Below are 8,109 nucleotides of genomic sequence, written 5' to 3'. Positions count from 1 at the left end.
AGACCAGCCTGGGCAACATGCTGAAACCTCATCTCTACAAAAAAATAAAAAATTAGCCAGTGTGGTGGCATGCACCTGCAGTCCCAGCTACTTGGGAGGCTGAGGCAGGAAGATCACAGGAGTCTGGGGAGGTTGAGGCTGCTGTGAGCTATGATGGCGCCACTATACTCCAGCCTAGGCAACAGACGAGACCCCATCTCAAATAATAAAAAATTAACAAGATTCTTAAAAACCGCTTTAGTCCACAGCAACGAATCCTGTCGGCTGTTAGGCCTATTGGTCGGCACAGCTGGCAGCCGTTGCGTTGTTGGCCAGTCAGCCCCCTATCTGTGATACTCAGGGTCAGCCAGGCAACAGCATGGTAAGTTAAGCTGTGGGTCAGTCCAGCAACCAGCAAGTCAGTCTGAATCCCTGAGCAGTTCGTTCTTCCTGTTCCCAGTCAGCCAGGGCATCCACTTGTTAGGACAGTGGTTTTTGCTCTATCAACGTGTAGTCATTGTTGTCAGGTGTCGGTGAGTTACCACCACCCAATCCCACTGTCAACTGTGGTTGCAAGGGTTGGTGGGAAAGGCCCACGGGTGCATGGAGGGCTCAGTGGTCGGCATGTCAGCCGGTCAGCCAATCAGGTCAGTCAGAATGGCAGTTGGTGAGAGTCAGTCAGCAATGAGTCAGCCAGCCAGCAGCCTGCCAGACAGACTTTCTCTACTTCAGCCAGCCTGTTGGTGAGACGGTCTTTAGTCAGGAAACCCCTGGGTCTGTCAGTTAGACCCTAGTCAGACAGATAACCTGTCAGGCCTGAGTCGTGTGAGACAGCCAGTTGGTCGGGCAGCCTCAGGCTGGCAGTTAGCTGCACCATCCATCAGTCAGTCACTGAACGGGCCAGTCACCACGCCAGTGCCTCAGCCAGTCGGGGAGACAGCCTTAGTCAGCACCCAGGGCTCTGCTCAGACATGCTTTGCCGGCAGTCCCTGCATGGTTGGTCTGGCCGTCTATCTGTCTGTCTGTCATGCAGGTAGCTGTGAGTCAGGCAGCACCCCAGCCAGCCAGGCAGCTGCAGGACCAGCTCACCCTCCCCACGCTGAGCCGGTTCATTAAGAACCCTGCAGACTGGGGAGAACTCCAAGGCCCTGTTCAACAGCAGTGAGGCTCTGTTACTATTATTAGCGAAGAGCGCTCCAGAGGTTCCGGAAAGTGGAAAAGGCCATCAATAGCCCTGCCCTGCTTCCCCCTCCACACCTCTCTCTCCATTAATGAGGTTCCTGCCACAGAGAAGGGGCGCTTCCCGGAGGCCGGAATTGGAGGAGGGGGCAGAAGGTGGGGGAGTGGTTCCAGTCAGCCCTGCTGCCATCCCCATGGGGGGTTGGTGGGAGTGGAGCCCGAAAAGGAGCCCCTTCTCTCTGGCCTGGCCCTGCCTGCCTTCAGGGTCTGTGTCCCCCTCTGAGCTGCCATCTCTGAACAAGCCAGGTGGCGGGCGTGCAGCTAAGGTCTACACAGGGTACAGGGATTTTATGTCAGCTGTTGTGTTTATCTGCTGTGACTCAAAAACAAAGGAGAAAACACAGTTGCAGAGTCTACTTTTCGGTTCATAGAAGTTCCCGTCTGCGATTTTATTTCAGATCACAGCCGTCCTGAAAGGTAGCAGCATCCTGCTACAGGCACTGAGGTTCGGAAAGAGAAGCATTTGCCCGAGGTGGATTCCATCCAGGTGCGCCTGACTCCAGCGTGCACAGCTTCTCCTTACTGGGCTGCCTCTCCGGTGCTGGCAGAGGGCTCTCAATTGCCACCTGCACTCTCCCCTTCTTTTCCATGGGGCTGGAGAGGACATTTCTGAGGTCTCTCATGCTCTAATGTTCTCTGCTGGACACGTGTTCTGTTATGAACTTGCTGTTGGGACCCGCTATGCCTGGGGCCAGACCAGAAGCGGAGGTAGGGGCTGGAGAGCAGCATTCCTTGGCCTTGGGTCTCGGGTAACGGGCCCACTCTTTTATAAGCTTCTGGACTTATGGAGCTGAAGGGAGCCTGATGCTTACTTGGTCTGCATCCAGTCTCATCAGAAGCAGAATCTTTCCAACAACCATGCAGTCAGCACCTATCTGTGCTTATACATTCCCAGTGACAGGGAGCTCACTACCTCTCCAAGGAGCCTTTTCTATTGTGGGGCAGCCTCAGCCCTTGTAAAGTCACTCCACATCATAGGCCCTCACCTTTAGGTCTCAGTCCTGCATTTTGGTGCCACCCAGATTAAGCCTCATGCTTCTTAAGAGAGCTGTCCTCCTATTCAGACTTAGGGAAAGACAACGGGATTTCCTGTTTGTCAGTTGTTTCAGTTGCGTGCAAGGGAAAAGACAGAACGCTGGAGAAGAGTGGAAAGAGAGCAAGGCTCTTGGGTCAGTGTGGTAGACTGCTGGCACTAGTGGCTTCAGTTTAGCACGCCTTGCTGTATCTATGGCTCTAAGTAGCACCCTCCAACATTGCCTTACTCTCGGCAGTGGGATAATAGCAAACTTGATGTAAGCAGAGACTTGTAATGATGCCTGGTTTTTCCCACGTTCTCTCCTGGACCCCAGCCACCTCCGTGAGAACAAGCCCAGGACAGCCTGCTCATGGGATGCGAGAGACACATGGAGAAGAGCTCATCAGGTTCCAGCCAAAGTCATCCTACAGCAGCCAGCACCAGCTCATCCTTCAGCTCACCACAGACACCTGAGAGATTCTAACCCATATCAACTGAGGCTGGTTTAGATTAGCCAAACTGCCCAGCTGACCCAGAGACTCATGAGAAACAACAGTTGTTATTTTCAGTGACTAAATTTGGGGGCAGTTCATTACACAGCAATAGCTCACTAAGAAAGACACTCAAAACTCTCCAAGGTTCAGCCTTGCTTCCCCCTTTCCTAGCAGTGTGACTTCAAATAAACCATAGAAGCTCTGGAAGTCTCAGTGTTCTCATCTGTTGAGTGGGGCTACTAAATCCTGCTCTTCCTGCTTCAAAGGAGGCAGTCAAAAGAGTAATAGATAGGGAAGTACATTGCTCACTAGGTGGAGCAAAAAAAGGGGCCGGGCTCAGGAGGGTCCAGGGATTGGCCCGAGGGCGGGTGTCCCTGCAGCTGCATGTCAGGGCTCTGCTAAGCAGAGGGCAGTGCAGTATATTAACCCAGCTCACCTCCCTGTCCAGAAGCAAGCCTGGCAGGCTGAGTGATGGGGCCAACTGCAGACTTATTTACAAACACTGCCCTTTTGCCTTCTCTTCCTCTGTAAGCCCTACTGTCAGCATACAAATGAGAATCAATAGGCCAGTTATTAAACCGTAAATATCTCTCCCCTCAGGCTCTTGGGCCAAGAGCTCTGAGCCTCTCAGCTGAGAGGGGTGCTGAGGGTGCCTCACATGCAGTCTGCCTTATACCCCAGCCCAGCCCACCACGCCAGAACCAAGGAGAGACTGCCACTACCTTTCTGGGTAGAGAGGAGGCCTGATTCATGCAGAACCAAATTAAAGGAGCCCTCAAACCACCATGCAACATCTATTGTTTAGGAAGGGAGGAGAGCCACGTGAGTATGGCACAAACCCTTTACCTACCTAGGCTGAAACTCAGAATGCTTGAGTCGGAAAGGGGCTGAGAAGTCCATCCATGCACCTGCATATTCTGTGGATGCGGAGACAATTCAGGGGCCCAAAGAGGGGACAACTCATCCGAGAAGATATGCCCAGAAAGTGACAGAATCCAGACTCAAACCCAGATGTATGGCCTATGAACTGTGCCATCATCTAAGACAGAAGAGGAATTATGGTGCACAAGTAGGGAAGGGACATAGAGGGTGAGGCAGTTAATAAGGTCCAGGGAGACAGGACTAGCAATGAAGCCAGGGAAAAGAAAGCTGCTTAAAGGAGCTGCTGGGGGGAGATGAAGGGAGGGAAAGAGAGTGTTAGGTGAGCAGGGGCTGGTGAACTGGGAAGTTTGGTAGTTTGGTACAAGAGAGAAGAATATAAAGACACACACACACACACACATGCACGCACACACACACAGCAGACGGGGGAAATGGTAGGCTTCCTGCATTCCTTAATTGCGGACATCATGGAGGCTGCATTTAAGCTGGGCCATGGAGGATGAGTAATTTGAGCTGGGCCATGGGGAATAAGTAGAATCTATGCTCACTTAACCCTCTCTATACATGGAGCAGAAAGGAATGAAGGGCAATCCAGGAGGAAGGGCCAGAATAAGCAAAGGCATCAATGGTGGTAGCGATGATAATGATGACGATGATGTTGATGGCAATGATGGTGGTGGTGATGAAGATGATAATAATGATGATGGTGGTGGCGATAATGAATGGTAAAATGGTAATTAAGATGATGATTAATGAATGGTGGATGATACTGATGGTGGTGGGGAATGGGTGGTTGGGGATGATGGAGAAAAGTGGGGATGAATGGTGCTGATGAAGATGATCATAATAATGAAGATGGTGGTGATGGTGAAGATGATAACAATGGTGATGATGATGGTGATGATGGTGGTGGTAATGATGATGGTGATGGTGATTATGGTGATGATAATGATGGTGATGATAATAATGGTGATGATGGTGATGATGGTAGCTATCACTTTTTTTTTTTTTGAGACAGAGTCTCGCTCTGTCACCCAGGCTGAAGTGCAATGACGTGATCTCGGCTGACTGCAACCTCTGCCTTCCAGGTTCAAGCGATTCTCATGCCTCAGCCTCCTGAGTAGCTGGGATTACAGGCACTTGTCATCATGCCCAGCTAATTTTTGTATTTTTGTAGAGACGGGGTTTCACCATGTTGGTCAGGCTGGTCTTGAACTCCTGACCTCAGGTGATCTGTCTGCCTTGGCCTCCCAAAATGCTGGGATTATAGGCGTTAGCCACTGCACCTGGCCGGTAGCTGTCACTTTCTAAAGGACTTTCTGTGCACCATGAGCTGTGCCAGGGCATTTTACATCCTCCACATTATTAAGTTCACATAACAACTCTATTGGGCACCAGGGTCAGTGTAGGCCCAGAGCTGCCAGGCTCTTTCCATCTATGTAAAGGAGAGTGGCAGGTGACTGATAGGAGGTGGCCAACTCTTAGGGGAGTCTTGACCACCTGGCTAAGGCACTGGGACTCTATCTTAAGGGCAAGGAGGAGCTGTCGAAGGTTTTTGAGCAAGACATTGTCTAATCAGAACTGTTGCCCACCTGTGATATTACCAGACTCTCAGTCAGGGCTGGGGAAACTCAGAGGGGCAAGATCTCTGTGAACTAGGGCTTCCTAGAGGAGGTAGCCTTTTGTGGGTTCAGAGTTTCCTCACCTGAGTGTGGTTCCTTTTGTCAGCTCTGGCCCTGCCAAGAGCCCTTAGCCTTTCCTCCAGGCTGCTTTGTAGCACCGAGTGCCTTGGATTCATTTCTGGTGAGAGAGGGTTGTTTCCCAGACTCCTATGCTAAGTTCACATGAAGGCATCTAGCCAACTACCTGGGAGCTGCCACCCACTCCAGGGACACAGCAGTGGGTAGAGCATGACAAGAAGTCCCTTCCCATCTCCCCAGGCCTGGGGGAGGCCCAGATTCCCAGGGGCAGCAGCGCCTCCCCCTGGCTCCACATCAGAGTCACCTGGGGGCCTTTCAGATAACACACGCCAAAGACCTACCTCCGCCTGCTGAACTGAATGCTGACCCCTGTGAGTGGGGCCCGGACACGGATATATAGACATACACTTGATGTCCTGCTGACTCACTCAGAGAGCTAGGGTTAGAAATCACTGGGAATTGCACCCCAGGCCGACCCTGGATCCCTTTTGCTCATAGGTGATCTCAGAAGTGCTTCTCTGTCTAAAGGACAGCTGGCATGGGCTGGACAGGGCTGGTTCAGCTTTGCCTATGGTGGCCCTATAGGAAGGCATCCTTTACTTCCCAGTGTTGACAGCTCTTGCTACCCTGAGCATCCTTGTTGTGAACAAGTCTCTGAGGCTGGGCTAAGCTCTGGGCTGGGAAAGCCCGTGAGCAGGATGGGCAGAAGGATTACTTCCCAGCCAGCCCCCTGCCCCCTGCCCACAGAGCTTCCTGAGTATCCCAGGGGCAAAGGCTGATACCCCTCTGCGCCCACGTCCTTGGCTGCTCAGTGGTTCAGGTCCCTGGCACCATTTGGCGTGTATTCTAGGAGTTTATGCTTCTCCTGCTCCCTGAGGACAGCAGCTGAGTCTTCTGTGTGTGAGACAGACGGGGAAGAGCAGAGAGTGTCGGGACCACAAGCCCAGGGACTGGACAGCCGGGTTCAAGCCAGATTCTGCTTTCTACTAGCTGCGTGACTGTGAGCAACTTCTCTGGGTCTCAGTTTTCTTGTTGGTGAAACAGAGATGATTATAATGGTAAAACGCCTCCCCCATGCGGGTGCTGAGAGGCGTGGAGGGGCGATCCTCGACAGTTGCTCAGCAGAGTGGCTGGCACGGGGCAAGCGCTCAGGGTGAGCTAGCATTTTTCTCTGCATCTTGCCCATGACCTTTCTGCACATGGATGCTTGCCAAAGGTGGGCTGCAGTGAATAGGAGTGAACACTAGGATGTTTTTCCCGCCCCAGATCTGAGCTCTTCTTCTGTATTTGGAGGTTATTTCACGCCTAACTGCTGCTATAGAAAATCCCGGCTCCTTGCTTTCCCAGCCTCCCTTGCAGCACAGTTGCAGACCCATTCCCTGAGATCTGCCTGTGGAGTGGGCCAGGATGCACACCAGCGGGACCCTGGAAAAGCCATTCTGGTGGTAGGCAGCAGAACAGCTCCCCGAGCCTCCCGGGCAGCATAGCTGTGGGCAGCAGCTCCCATGGCCCTGGAGGCAGAGCAGGGGGTGGCTTCCCCTGGAGGCTGGCAATGTCCTTAGACTGGTTTAGTGGCATGGCTGTTTGGCCTTCGGTCTGGCCATGGTGCTTTCCAGCCCTTCCCGGTGATTCTGTGAGTCCCTGGATTCCATTCGGTACATCCTATTTTTGCTCAATCAGTGTTGATTTCTTCTGCCTGCATCTAGGACTCTACATTAGTCAGAGGAGGGTGGAGTCTCTATTGTACCCATTGCTGGACTCAGACACTGGTGAGATCCTGGACCAGGCCCTGCAGACTCATCTGTGGCTGAGGGGAGCCAGAGTCAGGACACGCACTGCTGATGGTGTGAGCACCGCATCTGTAGCCACCCTGCACTTCCACCAGAGGACCCCAGTGGAGGCCACGCCAGAGCACTGGCCATGGCCCCCCAAGAACACTGGCCACAGTCCCCAGAGGGGTCAGGCACAAACTCTGACATAAGGGGGTCACTTGTGATTAAAAATACCCTGAATCCAGGAAGGGGCTGTAGCTCATGGCCACCTGCAGACAGAGAGACCTTGGGAAAGGCAGCTGGCCTAGGAGTAGAATTCCTGCCTAACTCCAGCCTGAGCAAGGGCCGTGTTATCACAAAACAGTGATGAGAGCCTCTGGTGTTTACACTCAGCTGTACCTTTTCCCCTCCTTTTCCCATTTCTGCCCATCCTGCAGAGGGGAAATGGGAGCTCAGAGGCTCACACTGGCTTTCCCAAGGTCTCATAGCAATGAGAAGTAGAGACCAGTCCTAATTCAGGTGTTTAATGTCAAGGCCGAAAGGAATATTTGAGGACACTGAGGCCCAGGACAGGGGTGGCCTGTCCTATCAAAGGAACTCAGATTTTGAACTTTCATTAAAAATGAACAAAAGACCCCCTGAAATACTCTCTTATGACTTTGGAATGGGGCACCCTGCCATGGGAAAGAGTGAGCTCCCTGTTGGTGGAGGTGTGTAAGGAAAGGTGGAAGAGGTGGGGACCACTGGGTGAGGATGCACTGAGGGGCAAGGATTTCTACTGACTACAGGGTCTGCCATCCCCTGGGGGCCAGTGGGTCTCTATAAATAGAGCTGAGGGCTTCCTGAAAAATGCCTGTCTTGTGATCTCTGTTGTCCCTCTGCTTTGAGCATTTGGCCAAGAGGACAGAGATCCACATAAAGTGGCCTGATTTTAAATGGGGTGTCTTGAGCTGCCTCAAAAGGTAGAGAAGAGCCCCAGAGTCATAAAGAATCCTGCCCCCAACACAGTCCTGCGCCTCTACACATGT

The 8,109-nt window shown here is 52.4% G+C and overlaps 1 long non-coding RNA gene across 1 annotated transcript; it reads left to right on the top strand.

Annotated features, from left to right (window-relative positions):
- Positions 1-651: 651 nt before the first annotated feature.
- On the top strand, positions 652-2,897 carry LOC108516867 (uncharacterized). Its single transcript, XR_001881943.1, has 3 exons — positions 652-722; positions 1,617-1,705; positions 2,568-2,897. It is a non-coding gene; the product is annotated as an uncharacterized LOC108516867 (long non-coding RNA).
- The last annotated feature ends 5,212 nt before the right edge of the window (positions 2,898-8,109 follow it).

The sequence above is a fragment of the Rhinopithecus bieti genome, unplaced genomic scaffold (assembly GCF_001698545.2).
Source record: "Rhinopithecus bieti isolate Rb0 unplaced genomic scaffold, ASM169854v2 scaffold_36008, whole genome shotgun sequence".
In the NCBI taxonomy this organism is placed as follows: Eukaryota; Metazoa; Chordata; class Mammalia; order Primates; family Cercopithecidae; genus Rhinopithecus; species Rhinopithecus bieti.
The sequence above is the reverse complement of the archived record's forward strand: the minus strand, read 5'-3'. Positions and strand labels throughout refer to the sequence as shown.